This window comes from Phasianus colchicus, chromosome 4, assembly GCF_987193195.1.
Source record: "Phasianus colchicus chromosome 4, bPhaCol1.hap1.1, whole genome shotgun sequence".
In the NCBI taxonomy this organism is placed as follows: domain Eukaryota; kingdom Metazoa; phylum Chordata; class Aves; order Galliformes; family Phasianidae; genus Phasianus; species Phasianus colchicus.
The window spans coordinates 59554611-59577609 of NC_143439.1; the positions used below are offsets into that span (position 1 = coordinate 59554611).

The window sequence follows — 22999 nt, forward strand, 5'->3', positions numbered from 1 at the left end:
ACATATGAGAGATATTCATATGTTTTCCTTAAGGGAACTTACATTTCAGAAGTAAAAAAGAAATGCATTTCAGGGTATATTCTAATTTAATATACAAAGCTTTGGAAAGCATACTATAGAAATTGGCTAAGAATATGGAAAACCCATATTTTAAGCAAGATATTAAAAACTTGTTTATAAAATTTGTTTATATTGAGAAATGAACTTTCAGCTTCCCTGACTCAGACATGAAGCTCCACAGAGTGAGAATAGGATTTTTTTTTCCCACTGTACTATAACTTCTTTAAGACAGCTAAACCTAAGTTCTTGCAGAAATTCTCAGAATTAACAAATCAAATTATTGATTATTCAATCAGACCTTGATCCTGTAAATATTTAAGGAATCTTAAGTTTCAATTCTTTATATTCAAAGGTAGCTCCACTGCTACCATATACGAACTAGCTAAATAAATACCTAAACCTTTAAAACATTTGATAACAAAAAATCTATTATCATAACCTATAAAATTAAATCAGTGAATCCAGTAAATCTGAACACAGTCATTGGCCCACAAAATCATTTTCTAGACAGGGAATTTTAGCATGTGCAGTATACTGACAATGAAACGGCCTTTAGATTTCTCAGGTGAATGGCAGTGCTCATCACCAGCTCCAAGAAAGTGATAGGTGGTCTCACCAGTGGGTTCTGATGGGTAGGATACCTATATTCTGCTAAGAGGAATTTCTGGAACACTAGATTACATTTTGGCATGATTCTTAAGATAAAGTTCAAAAGTGCCTACACACTTAATATTTGAACTTTTAGAAAGGACATACATATCCTGGGAGCAATTACTGTTGGAATGATTATTGTGTTTTCCTTTCATTGTTGTCGAGGTTAACTTGGGGAAAATGAAATCTCCAACAACATGTTTAAAAATTGTGAGCAACAAAGTAATACATATCTTTATTTCCTGAGGTAACATTTCTCTTTTGGTGCATTTTTGTAATTCTGCTACAAATGACTAATTTACAGGAGGGAAAAAAAGCAATAGGCCAAGCATTTTTGCAATTCTGCTGTGAATAGATAGTATTATTCCTAGAATGTACTAGGCTACTGTTTTCTGCCAAGACTGCATATTTGTGTCTCTTAAGAGCTAAATGAGTTTAGTTAAATCCTTTACATCTCTGAACTGGAACTTTTTCCTACTGTGTTTGAATCAAACGCATTAATGCACTAAGGCCCACAGAACCAACTGTATGTCTGTGCCTGAAAACTTCTGCTACATTCAGTTTAATGAAGCAACAAAATACTTTGAGAGGAGAAGTGCCAAATTTTACTGCACTTTACTGTAAAGCAAGGGATGAAACTTTAAAAAAGTTTCCTTCCAAGTGAGGAACACAGCAACTCAGGTTTATTTCTGTTGTGTTTGTAAATTAAGATGGGTACGTCTCTATGACATTGTTACTCGGGTGATTTTGGACACTAACAGTACTCTGCATCTCTGCATGATGCATCTGAAAGGGTGTGAATTGGAAATAAAGTACACAAGAAACTCTTAACAAGTTCAAACAGTTCTGCTCCAAAAAAGATGACTATTTACTCCCACTGAAACTACAACAGAAACAAAGAGCACAATAACACTATTTGACAGAGCAAATTCTAAGCTACAGAATGCTATTTTTCAACATAGTCAATGGCATTATGAGCTGAGCATTTTCACCTGCAATGTATAAAAGCCTGCATGATGCTGTGCTCATGTAAATCTGCATGGCCATCAGAATGTGCCTTGCCTTTCACATTGCTTTAACCACTGCTGAAACACAACACTCAAAACCTCCATGTGCACAAATCCAGTCTTTGGTGTCCATAACATTCAGCAAGCATTCCACATGGAGGAAACATCTTTTCTTCATGCACGCTTCCGTGTCAGGAATCAATTTGTCAGACTGCCCCTCTGCTGCCATCTGTCACATGGCAACAAAATGAAATGGAATATTGGTGAGAAGGCTCAACTTTTACTGCCATACCACCAACATTCGCCTCTGAATTGTGGGCTACCATAATAAAACAGGAGGTGTTACATTCAGAGAAGCCATTGCACATGTTACTAAGACAAATTATTTTTTTAATTATCTCTCATCTTCTTTAAGTCATTGGGCATGGAAAAATCTCCACTCAGAATATGAGGTGTTTTACAGTCAACAGATTGTAGGCAACATTCCCTACCTCACACTCCCTGTTGTTCTTACATTTACCTGGAAATTCTTTCACAGTTCTTCTCCTAAACAGAATGGTATTTGTAGACAAGTTTCCATTTCGCTACTTTTAAACTGATCAAAGCAATTCCTGTAATTATGTGAGCTTCTGGCAATTTCTGTACTAAAGCTATTTCATTTAAGTGCTGCTGTTCTTTTCTAATTTTCACTGTATCTGTCACTTATAAAAACTCAAATCAACATTTCATACATCCACTTTAACTGTGACTAGAGAAACAACTTACTGGTTGATTCTTTTGAAAAATCTACCCTAAACGAAAATGTATTAAATGAAATGACAAAGCATGAATTAGCATACCCTGATACCAATTAGGTAATCTAATGTTAATCTTACTTAACTCATAGCAATCATGGCATTGTTCACTTAGGATAAGGAACAAAACATGACATACTCTCTGAAAAGTGTAGGGATTACAACTGAAAATAATCAGAACAGAATATGAAACCAAAGTATTCCTAAGATTATCATACTGTATAAATATGCATGAGGCTACTAAATAGAAGATATGCTTTCTTATTTTATCTGTTTGTTTTCTTATCATTTGTCATGAATTATAACTACTCTACATTATCTCACTATATTCCCCCTCCATTCCCAATTTATGACCTTTCACTATGATGGGATTCTGTTTTCAACAAAACACACTGAAACTATTCAGGGGATGGATGTAGATATTTTGCATCATCAATTGAGATGGTAAAAAGGCTCAGCTCCAATAACTTTAACAGAGACAGTTGCCATAGTGCTCTCATCTGCATGTGTTGGAAATACATGTTTGATGTAAAGTTCAGAAAATCTGTGGATAAAATAATACAACTCCACTGCAGACAAATCTTCTTAAACTTTTGGATTTTTACAAGAAAACTAGCATTAGAACTGAAATTATACCATTTGCATAGTTCCCTATAACCCTAGATTCTTATCATAAATGCACCTAAACCTATTTTGAAATGGTTCCCAGTCCCTCAGACCTTCAGTTCTAACAATTCTCATTTTCTTCCCACAGCTCAGTCTCCTCAAACCCCCACACTCTGTCCTTAAAAATTCTCAGTATTTCCAGTCTTCTGAGGAGAAATGTATTCAGACTCATACAACATTTAACAAGTGGCCCTTGGAAGTCAGAGAGAAATCCAATCACCTGTATCATATTTCTGTTAGAAAGCATCGTCTTTGCTTTGGCTCATTCCAAGTAGCTCTTTCCCAGTAGAGGGAACAAGTTCTAAGATATTCAGACAAAAGCCACATTTATTCTTGAGGAGTAGTATTCAGTTCTCAGACTTCCTTTACTCAGTAGTATGGACATAGCCCAAACAGGCTCCAAACCCTGAAGGTTCCAGAGATTTCAGGAAAGCAATCTGCACACCAGAAGACTGCTTCCAAATTAAACCCAGTCCATCACATTGCATAGGACCACATCATATTCTTTTAGATTAATTAGGTAATTAAAAAGCTGGAAATACACTCAATCTGGCATTTTGATAAGTTGTTTCAAACAGGCTTATAAATATTTCTGAGAATATGTGGTCTGAGTACAGTCCTGTAACATGCAAGGATAAGCAGCCATAGAAAATAATTTAAATCTGAAATATCTCCATGTAAAGTGGAAAAAAAATTATGAAGTGACGTCAGGTAACTGGTATGGAATGACCATTGTTCAAGAGCAGGAAAAATGGTCATTTAAAACTGACAGACAGAGTCTGAGAATCCATGGCCCTACCACTTCCCTAAAATTGTAAATTTTACATGAAGGAGCTGGATGCAACAGAATATGCCATTACTTTAACAGTACTGTTGCAGACATCAGCTAACAGAAGGTCTTTTCCTGGCCCTTATCTCTCTTGTAGCACACAGGGCGCTCCAAGGAAAGCTTGGTTGAAGAGTCCAGGCTATCAACAATAGGTAACTCTGATAACAGAAACTGGATTCCTCTACTCCAAATACTGAAGTCAAGTATTGGAGCTGAAGAACTGCTTTGGTTTTAGTAGTCTAAGACTAGCACAAATCCAATAGCAGTACAGAAGGAAAGGAATGACTAAATGAAGGAAGAGTTTCAGTAAGTATTGCACTGACAATTTGCATGTGGCTGGTATCAAATATCATATAGCAGAATATATGAAGTCTGTGCAAAGATATACAAGAACATCATTTTTCTAAAAGCCCTACTTTAATATAGCATCTATCTTCTTTGATCCACGTTATTCTCTCGTCTCTTCTCATCCTTTCAGACCCTTTCATTTTAGTTGTTCATATCAAATTACCAAAATCTATCAACATTTAACTGCTGTTAATCTTGCTAATATCAGGAAGTTTTAGAATAGTTGCAGCTATTTTGTAATTTCAGGAGGTCATTTACATTCTTTATCATATATTGTTACTAAGCACCAAACAGATGTGATTTTGCTATTCCAAACATTTTAATCTCCATATGGGAACAGAAATAAAGTGTATTTACTCAGGGCATTGTTTTGTAAGATTAACTGTATCCCTGGGGAGGTTACCCTGTATTACGACTACTGTTAATATGTTGCAAGTTTCACATATAGCCAAGATCTCGGCTGATTTAGATTGACCATTACAAGTGAATACAGTAATTTAAATGATTTGCTCTGTGTTCCTGTTTAAGGAAAAGAGAACTACTATTATGCAATTTGGTATGCCACTTTTAAAAAAGCAGCTTGTATAGAGCCTGTTTAGCACAAGTAGCTAAATTTGCTGAAGCCTAAGGCCACAGGTCTTGAACTTTTACCCAATTATAAGTAAGGAAGATCACACGGTCAGCTGGAAATGAGAGATAAGAAAGTAAGAAAGACAATATTGACAGTTTGTGAAACTTGGTAGATTCTACAGCCCTAAAGACAAGAGAAAACAGCTCACCTAGAGACAATGAAAGGAACCAAAAAAGAGAAGTAAAATCTACAACCCTAATATTAGTATTGGTCCGGACTGTTAGATAAAAGATTGGGAATGTAGAATGTAAAGAGTAATTGCTCAGGGATTTTTTTGTTGTTGTTCTGGGCACATCCTCAGAGGCACCCAGCTTGAGCTGTTACTACAACTTTAACTCTGCAGATTTTTTTTTGCTTGGATTATCAACATTGCAGAAACAGATAGACAAACCCCGTTATGGTGGCTGACTTGCATAATTTTTATAACAACTATGTAATACATATTTTTCTCTGTCATCAGCAAAATCCTTATATCATTTTTTCTGTCTCCAGATTGCTATTTATTCCCGGTAACTAGTAACTTGGTGACAGCAACTGTTTTATTTTTAATTTTATCTTTTAAAAAGCATAAATTTTAGCTCAGACAGAATATATGACCCTTCTAGACAAGGTGTATATATTATTTTTCGCCTGTGGTCGATTTTAAACTTACCACGCTCTTTGGATTTCTTATTCAGGTTTCTTTCAGTATTACCACTATGACTTTTCAAGCATGTGCTTGGATGCCACTGTGAATTTTATGTGTAGCAAAAAAAAAAAAAAAAAAAAAAAAAAAGTATCATATTCCAAACCAATGCGTCTCTATATATATATATATAAGCATTTTACATAATATAATATTTCTGATTGTCTATTTTCAGTGCGACAATCATAGAAATCCAGGGGATTATTTCATTCTATACAGCACACACCTAGAAAAACCTTGCCTCTACCTTAAGTGTCCAATCTGATCAGACAAACAAGGGACAACAAGTTAACTCTTAGGTCCAAATACTGATTGCTAGTGAGCCACTAATAAGAATGCTTTGTTTTCTGAAAACAAAACCAAAAACAAACAAGCAAAAAACACCACAGAACCACCAAGAGCTATGGTGCTTTTTCACACTATTTCCTTTATCTCACCGAAAAATTCAGGGTACACAGTGCGTTTTCTGACAGAACAGATTAGAGGTTGTCAGTGCAACTACTTTCTAACCAAGCCTCCTCAATGCAGAAATGTACTCACTGCTACAGAGGTGATGTCTCACATTGCTCTCCCTCCTCACTTGTCTCCATTTATCTTGCCATAATCCTACATGAGAAGGGGGAAGAGAAAGAAAGAAAATGTACATATTCTCTTTACAAAGCAGGACTTGTTTTCATAACTAGGAACACTGTGACACTCTTGAGATATACTCCTCTGCCTTATGCTTTATATAACATTTATATATCTTCAGTAAGTCCAGTGCTGTGCTCTGGAGTACTGTTATCCATATTGCAAAGGGACTCCATCACCAGACTGTATAAAAATTGATTCATAAACCTGCTATGGAATTGAAAACCTAAACCTATGATTTCAAAATCTAAATGTTAAACTCTGAATCATCACAATGTATTGCTATACAAGAAATCATGTGTTTTGCAGAAATACATCATACTAAGAATAGGTTGGTGGATTTTTTGTTTTTATGCTCATCAATTCACTAGGCAGAAGACAGACTCTGACTAGGATTTAACAAGTATGAACCAAAGTCTGCTACATTTTGCAACTAGCTTTTATCATTGATCGCAAAATATTTACTTCAATGTTTACATTGTCCTTCCTCATGTTTCTAAATTTATTTCTCTCTACACGCTAAACAGACTTTTATGGCTTTTCATGACAGTATTTAACCTGCTGAGTGAACTATATCAGTTCTGTTTCTACTAGTTTCTACTAGTACCAGCTTCTACTAGTTCAGTACCTTCGCCATATATAGACTATATATAGACATCTTTGTAACTTATACTGATGAGTTCCCTTATCACAGATATTACACTTGATCTTAGCCAAAAGGCCGAGAAGCAATTGTCCCACCACCAATATGTCCATTTCTTTAAATAAATTGCTAGTATCTTTGTGTGTGATAATATTGTTGGGGCATACATACATTCTGGATAAGATTGGGGAAGAGGATGAATTTAATTATTCTATGCTGAAAATCTCTTGGTTAATTTCAGTCTTGTCTTGCTCTCCTGTTGTTCTGTTTGACCTACTAGCATGATATGCCAAATTTTCAAAAGTCCATTCATGCTTCACTGTCACTTTTCTTTAAACATTATTAAAGCATTGATATTTAGAAATTCCAATTTAGTTAAAGGTGAAAGTCTGTTTTTTAAGTATCTGTCTTCAGAAATGTGATGCTTAAGCAGAAACATTAAAGTATCAAAGAGTGTCTGAATGTCAATTTTTGGAATACTGATAATCATCTGAACTTCTGACATCTGGCATTTTTCTCAACTACCTAAAGAATGTGCTTCTAAAGTGCTATTACAGTGGAGAACGTGACACAAGCTAATTAACACTAACAGACACAGTACTGATTTATCAACAGAGGGGAAACTTGTTATAAGAAAGAAAATTATTGGTGATTAGCATTTATAATCTTAGTTGGCTTGAAATGTGTACAAGGGCTGCTCCGAAAGTAACACCTCCTGTTTTATTATGTTGGCCTACAATGTCAGAGGCAAATTTTGGTGGCATGGCAGTAGAGGCTGGACCTTCTCACCAATTTTCCATTACGTTTTGTTGCCATGTGACAAGTTGCAGCACAGGGGCAGTCTGACAAATTGGCTCCTGACATGGAAGCGTGCATGAAGAAAAGGTGCATCACTGAATTCCTCCATGTGGAAAAAATGGCACGCACTGACATTCATCAATGCTTGTTGAATGTTTATGGAAACAAAAGAGTGGATCTGAGCACAGTGAAGCTTTGAGTGTTATGTTTCAGCAGTGGTGACAATGAAGTGAAAGGCAAGGCACATTCTGATGGCCATGCAGATTTATATGAACACAATATGCAGGCTTTTGTTCATTGCAGGTGAAAATGCACAGCTAATGGTGATGACTTTGTTGAAAAATAGCATTTTGTAGCTTAGAATTTGCTGTGTAAAATAGTATTCTTGTGCTCTTTGTTTCTATTGTAGTTTCAGTGGAAATAAATAGGAGACATTACATTCAGAGTGACATACATAGAAGGTTTGCACCTGTACTGTTGGAGGAGAAGAGAAATAAAAGGTAGCAGATGAAGTAGACACATTACCTCTTTCAAACATGTGCTGTCTGTCACCAACTCAGAAAGCCTGGCAGGTACATGCTACATGAGAGACCAGAAAAAGATATGGGGACAAAATAGAGAACTCAGTCAGCCTCTTCAACGAAAGGGATTTAACTGCTTTAAGTACATTGGCAGAAATAGCAGCAAAGAAAGCTATATATTTCCATTGCAATAAGCTCTGCTGATTGTTGCTGGATTGATAACCCTACAGGTTCTAACCATGAAATCCTCATTGGGTTGCCTCCTAGATTCACAAAGAGTAAAGAGTCTTGAATGATTGTAACCTAATCTAGCTTTCAGAAAGCAAAAGACTGGGTAAGTGAATCTCCTAAATTCGTCATTTACACTCCTGTAGTCTTCAAAGAGAGATGGACACAGAATAAGGCTATTCATCTTATCTATCTTGAGACAGAATAAATAGTTCTGTAAAGATAGTGATATCTCTGCACTGACTACAGAGTGAGCCTGATCGCTATCTTAGATTAGAGCTGTATATTTTTGATGGCTGAAATAAAATAAGATGAATATAAGCCAAAATGACTAGAATTTCTCGAAATCCATTTATTTTTCTTTTCATCTTGAGTAACTTGCAATCACCAGGAACAGTACAAATTACTACATTTTCTCTGCTCAGTAATTTTAATTCAATAACATTTCTTACTTAGTCTAATATGAATTTATTCAAAGATGCCATATTCTGTTCAAGAACAATAAATTCCTGCTCAGATTTCAACTGTTTAATTTTTGAAATAGATTATTTTAACCTCGCATCATCAATTATGCAGTGTTCCATTTTATTTAAAAAAATCTGAACAGTGGCCTGTAAGATGTAAAATTTCTGTTCATTAGTTCTCTTTCACTTTTTCATTCTATCTTTTTACCGGTAACAGTAATTTAAAAGACAGATCTACAGGAAACATCATATTGGAGAACTAGCATTAAGTAATTAGTGAAAAATGTTATTTTAGTTCAACAAAAAGGCTTTTAGCAACTTGCTTTTCATTGCTGGAATAACTTTCCTTTGTAATTTAGTACATCTCCTGCCTAGGCCTGTATTTCTCACTTTTACACCCCAGATGTATAAACCTCCCCTCCATCTTCCCCAGACTGACTTTGGATTCAAAGGCATGTGAATAGGAATTGCTCCATGTTCTTTCTGCTTAAGCTACTGCTGGTCAGCAATAAAGAACAAATAGAAGTACAGCATTAGCTACTTAATAGTAGCTAATTAGTTTGTGGCAGGGGTGCTGTGAGACAGCATAATGATGTACAGTTGGTACATGATAATCATAGAATCATAAAGGTTGGAGAACCACATCTCCCAGTGCCACATCTACCCTTTCCTCAAACAGCTTCAGGATCAGTGACTCCACCATCTCCCTGGGCAGTCTGTTCCAGTGCCTCCTCTCTTTCTGAGAGGAAGTTTTTCCTAATATCCAACCTGAACCTCCCCTGGTGCAGCTTGAGGCCATTGCCTCTCATCCTATTGCTGTTACCCAAGAGCAGAGGCTGATACAACCTTGCCACAGCCTCCTTTCCAGAAGTTGCAAACAGCAATAAGGTCTCCTCTGAGCATCCTCTTCCCCAAACTGAACAATCCTAATAATTAGATGCAATTCTAATTTGTATGTTATGATGCTGATATCTGAGCAGAATAGCTACAAAAGCTCAATATGCTGGGGTTCTTCTCTTTGCTTTGTGTTTACTGCAAGGGTCACATCCACACAGCCAGTAAATTAGACAAGGAGAAGTAAATGAGAAGTGGAGTGAATGGAAAAGGCAAAAGACATGTAAAAGAATAGGAATTTGATACTTTAAAACAAAATTCAATGCTTCATAATTAGTTTTTTAATATTATATTCAAACAGAAATCTAATTATTAATAATTCGATCATCAGGGCAATTTCTATACTGTAAATAGAGATTCTTGCTTAACTAATTAGTCTTGAAAGACCTGTTTTTGAGTGTACATTAACTTATTTTATTTTTTTTATTGTTGGGAATTTACCAAAGACAGTAGAGAGAAGTAGAGAGAGGCTTCTGTGTGGGCTTCTATTGGAACACTCCTAAAGGGTCGTCACGCTCTTACCTACCAGCTCACATTTAGGGATGAAAGTAGCATGCATGTGAATGCTGAGCTGCAAGGCTCAACACATCTCATTTAGTTTTTCTAACTGAACCCTAGCAAGGTATGTCAGGCCTCACGTGATTTTTGGCTAGCAGCCATCAGGTACAAACATGTGAGATTGTGAGGCTGCAGGCACAACCTTAAATGTGGGCCACTTCAGTAGTTAAAACATGTTAATACTGGTGTCATGGATGGTTAGCACCCCCCACAAACAGTGCTGGTAAGGGCAGCACTAGATCTCACTTGTTCATGCCCCTGTTTTCTTCCCTTATTCCCAACTCCTCCCTCCATAGAAATGGAGCAATTGCCCACAGGCTTTCTAGTATCATGGCTGGTTCTACAGTAGCATTTATCTAGAAATCACTCTTTCCAGGACTCAGCTGATGAAAGTGATGAAGCAGGTGCACTGCATGAGTAAATATGCATTGGCAAGATAAAGTGTCATTTCAGCTGAAGTTGTGATTCTGAAGCAAAATCAGCAATGTTAATTCCAGTTTCACTGAGCAGGGAGAAGTAACAAGGTTTGTCAAAGTGATGGTAATTTTCACTTTAAAGAGATACAAGAAAAATATTCTTCTGCAATCTGTACTCTGGTTTTATTTAGTAAAATATTCCATCGATTTTCTCTTAACAGACTTTAGGACTGAAAGGGTTTGATAGTCTGAACTTTACTGTAGTATATAATTGAAGACATTTAAGAAATTAACAGAATACCATGTGATGAATAAAGTCACTAAAAGATGGGCTTGAGTGACCAACATCCAGATCATTTGATCGTAGGTTTAAAAGTGCTTCCATTGAATGTGATCTGTTTTAATCAATGATGTGGCACTTTAAAAAGCCTTTTTTTCTTACGCTTAGAGAAAGAAGACTCTACATCATTTCCCTTTGTTGGGGCTGTGATAAGAGGGCAACATTTTTTAAAAACTAAGATACATACATACTTGCTCTCTATGACTGACTACATAAGTAGTCCCTTTGCTCCTGCAGTTCGATGTTCTTGCATCTATAAGCAGTGCTGTGCTTTGCGGGTCTCACAGTTAAAATGGGAACTGCTGTCACCTCAATTGTCACACTAATAACTGCACTATCCTTCATTCCCTGTACTGCAGGGTTGACATAGTATCTCAGAAGTTAACATAAAATAGCATGCCTCTAAGCTCTAGATTTTACAGCTGTCTCTTAAATGCAAACACCATACCCAGCCAATTAAGGATGAGACTCAACAACCCGCTGCCTAACTGCATGTGCCAAGATGAACTTTTCCAGTTGTGCTGACATATGAAGCCAGCATTGTAACTTGGGAGTAATATCTGTTCATACAATCTGGCATAACCAAAGTACAAAAGAACGGGTTCATTGCAAAAATTATCCACAGGAAAGTTATTCCTCTTTCATTTTCCTATAATACTGTCTCTTACAATATCTATTCTGGCATATGTATGCATAAAGACATTAATTTCCTCGTTTTAGCTTAATTAATATATGAAAATCTCAGCTGTATGTGTAGATAAGTTATAATACAGATGATACTTTTTTGATAACTTCACACCTCATACTTTGATGAAGCTTTCCAGCCTGGGTTGTATTTTAATTGCAACCAGATAATATGTATTTTGATGCTCTTGTGTAAACTTAATGACATAAATAACATAAATTTGTTTAAAAAAACTCAGTCATTGAAAAAGAAAGAAAAGTAGTTTTGAAGTCTTCTCATTCAGGATTACAGAAAATAGAAACAGCTCCAAGCTTGGATTCTTAGTGCACTCTCCTTAAAGTTCAGCTCTACACAGAGTTCAGTGTATAGTCTACATAAAGTTCACTGTTTTCAGAATATCAGTCTACAACTAAAACAAGACAGGGCTTTGTCCGGTTAATTCACTTAGTCTGGCAGTTTAAAGAATATAAAGATTCAGTGAAGTAAATACACAGGCCTGGAAGACAACTGAATTCCATCACTGATTTCAAATGGTACAGTTCCCACATGAGATACGCCTGCCAAACTGCAATCTAACATGGGCAAAATTTGAAAAAAACCCAAGAAAATAAGTGAATTGTGCAAGTCTTTTTAACTCATCAATTTGGCTGTAGCTCTCCTGGAGATTTGTACATCTTTAATCTTCCTGTAAGCAGCCAGCAAGTTTACCTGGCAATTCATGTTATCAAAAATAGCCTCTCACAGTTTGAACATTAACACAGGATTTTCAATGTGTGAATATCACCTCAGATAAGAACTTCAGTACAAGATTTCAGATATATATATGACCATCCCTGAACTCCTTATCTGATCAATACAACTGCCACATTAATGAAGAATTTACTGATGATGAATTATTTTCCAAAATCTATGAATTTCAGAAATACGGATACAATGTTATAAGTGTTTTGTATATTAGCATGCGTTTGGTAGCTCTTCTTCTTAACTGAGAGCAATACCATACACTGGGAACACCTCTATTTTATTTAGTTTTGAGGCCAAAAAGTAGATTTTCTTTTCCAAAATGTTTTGAGAAGTAATTCTCAAACTTACGTTGAACACCTACCCATTAATATATAGCTTCTAAGCAGTCATCAGCAGGCACACATTACACTGCTGATAATTGCCACTGAGAGACATAAAGAGGGAGGGATGAATACTTTTGAATGCTCAAGTATTTTTCTGTTATAACATCATAACTCTGTATAATAAAACATAGGCAAGGATGCGTACATTTCAGTTCTCACCAACTGAAAACTCTAACACTTTCCTGCAAGAGAAACCAGTCAAAGCAAATGCAGTGGACAACAAGAAGTGTTCTTGGTTGAAACATGGGGTTCTGCTGTGTTCATAGTAATTACGTTGTACTCTGGTCACAGCCCTGCAGGAGAGTGTTTCAAACTGAGCTCATCCCAGTCATATTAAAGAGCCTATGTTTTTATAAAGGAAGCTCAATCCTCTGTTAGCTATGATGGTCTAGACAGACGAAGTCCAAGTGCTCCTGTGAATTCATAGCATTCATTTTCATCTCTTGAATTAGACCTGCTGAGGAGTTGGATTCTCCTTTCAGTTTTGTAAGTTCTCAGCAGAATAAAAAATAAAAAGAAAAAAAAGAAAAAAAAAAGAAAAAAAATAATTACTCTGTAATTCAAAATCTTTTATGAATAACACCTAAAACAGAATGTTGCAGGTTTTTTTAATCACTGGGGAGACTTGTTAATGGTAACTGCACAATCTGGTGAATATATCTTCAAGAAAAGCCTTGACTTCAAAATGGAGGAGTTTTAATTGTTCCTTCATTCCCACTTGTCAACAGTTGGCACAAATTTCAGAAATTTCAGTCAGCAGCAGTTAGCTTCCTTTGCTTTGTCATATGTGACAATTTTGTCACCCCTTTCAATTTTCTGGACTTTTGCAAGTTGTCAGAAAGAAAAATATGAAATTCTGTGACCTCAAAAGTTCAATAGCTACGTGACCCAAGAAAATGTCTCTTTATGAATAGCATCTGTTTCCCTTTAACATTAAAATCTTTGCATAAAAGTGTACAGAAAGTTTATTGTTAAAAAAAAGTAAATCAGTTGAAATTTAGATGTGCCTATTCTTACATAACTATATAAGTCTGGAAATTCTGCATGGCTCCTTCTGTATTAACTCAGCCTTGAGTCACTAGAAATGAATTAAAGTAATCTGCCTTTCCTTTTGACACGTTGCACAGACAAAACAGAAAACTTTGAGTTTATGAAGATTCCATTTAATAGGTAGATCCATTTTAACAGGTCTGAAACAGGTATTGACTCAATTACAGTTTTCAGATGTACTCTATTAGAAATCAACAGCAGTGATTTAACATGGCTAAAAGGAAATTTTACGTACATTGAAAAATTGTAGATATAAATGAATGAACATTCAGTTGAGACAATTTAAATACCTAAGTGTTCCTGACATACATTGAAAACATGTCTGTTTATAGTTCATTACTTGATTCAACTTAATTACCTATTAAATGTTCTAATTAATTTCCAAAGATATTGCCAAAGCTAATCCTTATTCCCTGTACAAATACTCATCTACTCTGATTGTTCTTAAATTTCTGAATAGAAATACTTTTAATCCTGCATGAACAGCTGAATTTCAGATTATCTTAAGAATGACTCAACACAATGATATCCTACTATTAATTAAAATTAGCATATGATTTAAAAGAGGAAAATAATGAATATACATTTTAGAAAGTTATGTTCCCTCCATAGACATACTTGTCCCAGGATTTGTACACAGACATTTTCCAGAAGCTTCTTAGAATTAATCAGTGCCAGCAACTGATATTTGTGGCCCCTTTTTTAAAATAACAAATATGATACTACAATTATTTGTAGTACAATGTTGAATCAGCAATGCAATAGGAGTAAGCAACAGAGAAGGAAGTGGATGAAATGAGACTTAGAAATGTTAGAAAGTAATTAAGCCCAAAATATCAAAGGTAATGGGTAACTAAGTACAAAAGCTTTTTTACTGCCCTTTTCTAAGGATTGTTTTCTGATAAGAAATGAAACTTTTAATCTGACAGCATCATACTTCTTATTAAAATATAGATATCAATTTTACAGTAAGTGCTATTACAATCATTTCAGAAGAATATTTTTTTCTAACATTTGCTTTAGAAATCATATAATAGTTGTAATGTAGATATAGCCTATCTATATGACTATAACATTGTTAAAGATTGACTATGCCTCTCCAGGATACGTTACTTTAGTCCTTAGCACATTATAACTGCAACTATATTTGTGCTTCTCATGTTCATTCATGTCTGTGATTTTCATAGACCTGCATGATCACATTGCATGCAGGAGGATGTGCTTCCTCTTCACCTTGCCTCCCACTGCTGATTGTCTTGACAGACAAGCAGATGCAAACACTGGTAATTCAGATCTATTGTTGGTGCGTAGCTTTTTAAAATGTTTCCTACTTGCCATTTTGCAATTTTACCACAAATTTTGTTGGAATCAAATGACAGCTAGCTCAACTCCACCACACTGTGCTCTCACTTTCTCTTGTCAAAAAGAAAAAAAAGAAAAAAAAAACAAGGAGCAAATGTATTGGGGAAAAAAAAAGTCACAGGATGAAATAAGGACAGGGAGATCACTCACAAATTATCTCATGGGCAAAACAGACCCAGCACGGGATATATATTAATTTGTTACCTATCACTAGCAATCTACAGCATTGAGAAACTAGAAGAAACTCAAAACATCTTCCTCACATCCACTGTTTTCTATCACCTCTCTTCAAACAGCACAGAGGAACAGGGAATGGGAGCTGCAGTCAGTCCATATCCCATATAGTATATGGAACATCCTCCTTGCCAGTTTGGGTCAACTGTCCTGGCTGTGTCCCCTTCAAGTTCCTTGTGCACTCCCAAACTGCTCACTGGCAGGGCAACATGAGAAGAGAAGTCCTTAGCTCCATGTAAGAACTGCAACAATGAGCCTCTATGAAGAAAATTAACTCTATCCCAGCTGAAAACCATGGCAGACCTCTACATCTAAGTCTGCTTCACTTCCTTTACAAGCCCAATCTATCGGTTAAGGCAAATGTTACTTAAAATGTGACAGCATCAAAGTGTCCTGAAGCAATGGAGTCACGAATGTGCATGCTAAGAATTTAGTGTTGTAACACCAGACCTGTAGCAAATATAGTTTGTGATAAATTGGAGTAAACTTCCACAGTATAACATCTGTTTTCTTAAGAAAACTGTCATCAGGAAGCAACAGCTTCACGAGAACCTTGTATCACTACTATGCACAAAGAAAAAAAAAAAAAAAAAAAATTATTCCCAAATGTGGAAGTCACAGTGAAAAAACAATCTTTTTAAATGTTAAGTTCATTTAAGTATTTGAAACAAGACTAGCTTTTTCCCTCTACATTTACAAATTCCAGATGTTTCAAGATTATAATGCCAGCCAAAATTTTGATTTGGCATCAAAAGAGAAATGGGAGGAATAACAAACTTCAAAGGGAAGAAAAGGAACAAAATACATTTATTGGAAAATATTCCAACACATTTTAAAGAAATCATTATTTTCAAATCTCATACAGATCTCCCTGCAAAGTTGACTCTTCTCTCAAAAACGCTGATATTTCAGACTCCAGACTAGATCCTAAGTAAATCACCCTGGTATTTCAGTGTCTCAGTTTATCCAGCTACAAGGCCCAAGAGAACAAGGATTTCTAGTCTCAAGCCCTTTCTGTTAGATACTGTATACTTGTTTAATGGCTTCTTCACAACTACCACATTTACAAAGTTGTATATGAATAGTGGGGAGAAGCTCTGCTTCATTTTCTTCAGTTCAACCTGTGTAACTTGAGTCTAAGAAGCCTTGCTTGGAAGAAAAGCAGTCTAAACAATTCAGCAGTATCTTACCACGTTGGGCATATGGTAACTTAAAAATATATATATGTATTTGGATAAATACATTTTTTTGATCACTTAATGTAGTACTATCCTTTTAGACTTAGACAAATGCTTTGGATTCCAGTAGCAGTAACAAAATTAGGGATCTTTGGTTCAACTCTGCTTTTCCTTAGCCTATCAGGAATAAAAACATAGACATGATGCTCTGTCCCACAGCTACAAGGCACTTTTTGTCAGTAGTCTGCCACAACCTCTCTCAAGTCCTGTGGTTTTGTAGTCATATCGGTTTTGGCATCTTCAGTTTTTCTCTCTGTGTTCTGGCTTATTTCTGCCTCTCTCCAAATAATGTCCTGACCCAAACAGACCAAATAAAAAACATTCGTTCTAAAAGGCTCCAACTTCTAAGCGGTTATATGTATGACCTTGTTTCTTTCTGGAAAACATTAATCTTGTAGTTTTCCACAGTTATAAGTGCAGGGCTACGCTTTTCCCTAAGTTTTATTACCTTTAAATTAACAACTCTCTAAATTATTTTCAGTTCCATAAAGCAGGCCATTCCTTTATTCAGTAAGAGTTTCCTATTAAGATATTGGATATTTAAACATCTTTTTTTTTTCCTCATCACTGTTACTGTTTTGGTGTTTATCAGAGGTATTTTCTGGTACTGAGACATATTTATTACAGTGCCAACAAATTTTTTGTATTTCCCTATGAAAGAGAAATTCTTTCATTCCTTTTTGCCAAGTGGTCCTTAGTGAAGATTGATCAACAACCTGAAAAGATGGGTGACTTTTCTCCAGGGAACTACACCATGTGCATTTTCTCCTTCCAAAGTAAATGGACTTGACTATCCAAGCTCTGTATGTCCCCAGCTTCTGGATACTTCATACTGTGGCTCTAAGTTTTTGTCAGCTATCTAATTCCAGCAAAACAAGATTTTTTTCCACTCCAACTTAAAAGTTGACAATTTTTCCCACCAGCTGCTCTGTCCTTTCAAAACATTGAAAAAAATATTTCCATTTATGTTTATTACCTTCCAAATTTGGTCTGATTTTGTATTCTCATACAACTTTGATCCTGTCCCAATTTGTTTTGTTTAAATAACTCTTCCCTCCGTTATTCTTCCTGGTACAGAGAATCTCCTTCCAGAATTTGACAAAAAAGCAAGGTTCTTCCTGTTGTTTTTCATCAAATATGCAAAGAATGTAAGAAGAAAAAGAAGAAAAAAGAAAAAACATAGAATAATGGAAATACAGACGCAGCCATATCCATCTCATGCTAAATTTTAGCAAAGATCTATCAATAAGGGAGAAAGTTATGAAACATTAAATGCTGTGGACCATCACATGAAAAATGTATAGCGAATCTGAAGGTTCTCTAGAATGTTAAATATACTGATTTCCAGAGGAAGATAAGAATTTTTTAAAGTCTTCTAATCGTAACCTTGTAACGTATTGTAATGGAACTTCTCATATTTTTCCTCTAAATGAAGATGACAAATAGACATCTATCAAGCATTTTTGTGCCCAATTTCATGTGTCTTCCTCTTTCACAAGAAACAAGTTCTCTACTTCACAGTAGCAATTAAACACGTACTTAACTCACCCACCGAAAGAGCAGTTGTCAGAAAATAATAAATATTTATTTTATCCCACAAACTGTGGGCTATATCTTCTACATAAATCTTTCTAGTCATGATACAGCATTTCAACTTAAAGCCATAGACTCAAAATGACATATCTGTGTTTGACTGGTTGGAAGATGAGGATCACAACATGCAGGATGTTGAATCTGTTACAGAACATGGTTCAACAGAACTTAATTTTTCCCTGTGGTGTTGAATTTATAGACGGAATGCACAAACCTTGCCCACTGATGTACAACTAAGAAGTATTAAAGCTAAATATATTTGTTTCTTTCTCTTGCTCCTGACCACAGAATACAGGTTATTTCTATCCCTCCTGTTCACTTCATATAAACCTCAGTAATATGACAGCTTTCAGGGGTATATCAAAGCATTTAAAACAAAGACATTTCAATTTACATCTTCATGAATTTGCTATCTATGCTACTAGTTTTCATGCTAAATGCAGCTTCTGAACAAAACACGATTCCACAATCAAATTCAGAAAACCTCAGATACAGGAATGCAAGACTTCTTGTGAGTGGCTCAACAGAACTTCATTATTTTCTGAGAAATCCTCAGACACACTTGTTTTGAAAATCCAATGAAAAAGTCTGCTTTTAACTATGTACCATGGCTGTAAGCATGAATTATCCAGTTTCAACAATCTCTGACGAAATTAAATTGATTCCTGGAACACCCGGTTAATTTATCTGCATTTTGAAATCTTTCTGAACTTCACTTGAAAATACAAGACAATGTTTTAGGAATATTCGATCAATCATGTTATCAAGTAAGAGGAATGTCAACAGGGGGAAAAAGAAAAGAGAGAGAATAAAAGAGCAACAAAGTACATCCTTTTATCCCAAAGCCCATAGCTATATTTCCATAGCTATATGCCTTTTCTCAATGAGAGCATAGCCAGACTACAGCTTTCCCCAACCTGATTAAAATTAAAAAAAAAAAAAATCAACAAAACATCAATGTCATCTAATTTCAATAGAGGTAAAAGTGAATAATTTTAAACTCCCGGTCTTTTCAGTGCCAATTTATTAATGTCCATTTCTGCCTAGATAATCTGGAATTCATCTAAGTGAGTCTCATCTTCTTTATTTTGCTTCAAACTTCTATCCCTGTTTATGAAAGCCAGAAGACATTATTTCTGCTATTAGTTTATTTTCTATATTCCTCTGCAAGTAAGCATTTTTTTTACATTTTTAAATTCTCTCTATTTCAACTAATTAACAGGTGTGCTAATAAGTCTATCACTAAAATTATATTTAAATACAATAGGAAGGAAAAATATTATTCAAAATTAAAGTCATTATTTATTTCCTCTTTTGTTTTTGTTTTTGCTTTTTAATTTTATTTTGGGGTTCGTATTGTTGTTGGTTGCGGTGGGATTTTTTTTTTTTTTTTTTTTTTTAAGTTGGTATTGTTTGGTTTGGGATTTTATATTTATTTATTTAAATATTTATTTGTTTAAGAGTATAAGCTTTACGTTTTCAAGATTTCCTCTGAGAGTTGGAAGCATAATTCCCTTTCAAAGAAAAACTGAATCTGACATAGCCACATAACTTTGGGGCTGTGGTATTTCAGAGAAAAAATAAAATATATAGCAAGACTCACCCATGAGAGTTGGCAGCAGCAAATACAATGCTGGTCTTTCGATCATCAAAGCAAAATTTGGAATCAAATACATAAAAGAAACCAGCAAAATGTGAGAGAAATATTTTTATCAGCCCTAACTGCATAGAAGTCTGTTGATAGGTAATATACAAGCCAAATATAACTTGGCACATTCCTGTAAACCAGAATAAGGAAAAAACTTGTAGGCTACTATGAATAATGTTTTTCAAGAGCAAAATCTTCTCTGAATCTCAATAAAAGTAGTTCTGTTGGATACAGAAAAAAACATTATTTCTTATTTTCCTTATATTTGTTGTGATTATTTAGTAAGCTGCAGAAATGGAATTTTAAAGACATTAGCATTTACATGTAAAAATAAAAAATAAGTAGCTAAGTTTTATTTCATGATATATAGTAAAAAAAAAAAAAAAAATCACAGCATAAAATAATTATTATCTCCTATAACTTCTGAGAAAATGAGAGAGGCATACTTTGTCTATCTGTCCATAGGATGATGATGTGTTTTTTAATAATGTGATCCTTTATTGCGTCACGCAGTTAAGATGCTTCCTTGACAGTGCCTTCAGTATGCTTTGAGATGAGCTCTTCCTGGGAATATCCTCAAAAAACATCTTTCAGTATCTGAAACAGATGTAACTAGCTGCTTATGAAAGCAATTACGTGACTGTCAAGCAACAATGATCACTATCCAAGAAGACACATATTAAGGAAATTAGAATTACTCAGATCTGTCTCTAACATATACACAGCTGTAGTGGAATGAAGAACTTATTGGAAGTTAGCTTGTGAACAGCCTTTTTCAGTAACATTTTTCATTGTTTTAAGTCAAAAGGTCTCATTCTGGAGAATACTATTTCAAACAAATATTGAGTCACTTCTCTTAAAACATCGCTTTTTATTGCTGTTTCCTTCCATGGAAATTAGGAAAAATTCCTCAGGCTATTTGAAGTAGCTGTCTGTATTTTCCCTATCAATTCAGCAGCAAAGTACACTTTCACTAATAGATATACATTCCTCATGCACGTACACATGCTGTGTAATTAAATCACATAAGCATTCAATATAAAGTATCAGATTTCAAAAGCTGATAAAATATTTTCAATAAATTTGCCACCACAGCAACCTTATAAGCTTCAGGAATTGATTATTATTATTTGCATAGGGTTGGCACTGGGCTTTTGCAGGGGGATACTGCTGAATTACACTCAGTAACTTATCACTGTTGTGATAAAGAGTTATTCAGTGTCTTTATGGACTAAACTTATTTAATTAAAAAAAAGAAAAACACGGAAGAAAAAAATAACGAGTAACAAATGACATACTCATGCTGAAATGGGGATTCTTCCATTTGCTAAATGCTTTAGATCCCATTTAGTATTCCAGTAGACTTTTTTTTTCTACTACCATTAGAAAAATGACCTTTCCTCTAGTAGATAATGGGAATTATATACTGAAGATTAAAATAATTTCAATTTGTTAAATATACAATGCAAAAATAAATGCAAAAACAAATGCAAAGCAATAAAAACTGTATAAAGCAAACAGGGAGGTTTGACTGTAAAATAATGAATACAATGCATACTCCTAGACCCCAAGAGTGGTATTTCTTCTATCTTTTAAAAGAGTGACAGAAAATTAAAGAAAAAATAACCAGAAAATAATTGTAACAACATTGTCAGTACATAAGATACTGCCTACAGTGACAAACTAATTAGAGACTCTATCAACAAATAATTATGGACAAACTTCTATTGCTACTATGACCATCACTAGTAGCCTTTCCCTTCACTGCAGTCCACAGATGAAGGACGTAAAATGAAAATGCAAGGCAATTCAAAGGAGGGCCGAAACAATGAATGTGGGACTGGAAAAATAAGCTGTATGACACGAGATCTAAAAAGCTCTACTTATTTCATAAGTGCTTGATCATAACTCCATGAAATAGTTTCTTGATAGTGGGAGGCCTTTGAACCTTGCTGACAATGACATAACAAGGTGCAATGAGTAGAAATGGAAATTAGACAACTCAACTTCAAAGTAGTTGAAATTTCAAAAAGATGATATTTCAGAGAAATGACAGCAATTAAGTGTTCCAACAATTTAGCTTTACTAATACCATAAGCCCAGAAAGTGAGATTAGATATGTTTCTCAAAAAAAAAACAGAATTAATTTATCTTTTAAAAAGAAATTCCTTGGCTTGTGAACGTGCCATGAATGGAAATAGGGTTCAAGAATTCTTCTGGATTCAAACTTTTGGAATTTGATGAAATATCACTCATCTTTTATTTCTGAGTCCAAGGGAGAAGGCATATCCCCTAAATGCTCTTCTGCATAAAAGCAAGGATTACCTTAGGAACCAAGATAATGACATGGAGCTACTGTCAGCAGAGAGTTAGAAGAAGATTCTTTGCTAGTAGATGTTGGGCATGAAACAAGCTACCCAGGGCAATGGTGACAGCCCCAAGCTGCCATAGTTCAAAAAGTGTGTGGACAGTGCTCTCAGAAATATAGTTTAATTTTTGGGTGGTCCTTTGTGGACCCAGGAGTTGGACTCAATGATCTCTGTGGGCTTCTTCTAACTTCAACATCCAGCTCTTCTATGAGGATAGGATTGTATGATTACAAATTTTGTGCATATTTTTGTAAAAATTTGTAAAGAACTGAAAATTTCCTCAACTTGAAATTTGGTGCTGCTGAAGCAAGGGTATGAGCTCCCTCAGAAGCATCAGAGTTCAGCTATGGGAAAGGGGAAAATATTGTGAAAGATAAGCCTCCAAGCCTATCAGCTAGAATGTCTTATTCCAATTCTAATGAACAGAAAAAAATAATCACTGAATTTAGAGTAGATAAGAAAATCCAGCACAAATGGCAGAAACATTGAGTTTCCAAAATTCCTAATGTAAAAAGAGTAATATTTCTCTC

The 22999-nt window shown here is 35.0% G+C and overlaps 1 long non-coding RNA gene and 1 pseudogene across 1 annotated transcript in view; both read right to left on the bottom strand.

Annotated features, from left to right (window-relative positions):
• LOC116225802 (uncharacterized) overlaps nt 1-22999 on the bottom strand; it is a 67413-nt gene that overhangs the window by 14434 nt on the left and 29980 nt on the right. The window contains exons 2-4 of the long non-coding RNA XR_016466210.1: nt 8268-8321; nt 6212-6277; nt 5639-5714 (exon numbers count right to left, since the gene is read on the bottom strand). This is a non-coding gene — a long non-coding RNA (uncharacterized LOC116225802). The remainder of the gene's footprint in view (nt 1-5638; nt 5715-6211; nt 6278-8267; nt 8322-22999) is intronic.
• Nucleotides 6892-7034, bottom strand: LOC116226063 (U2 spliceosomal RNA; annotated as a pseudogene).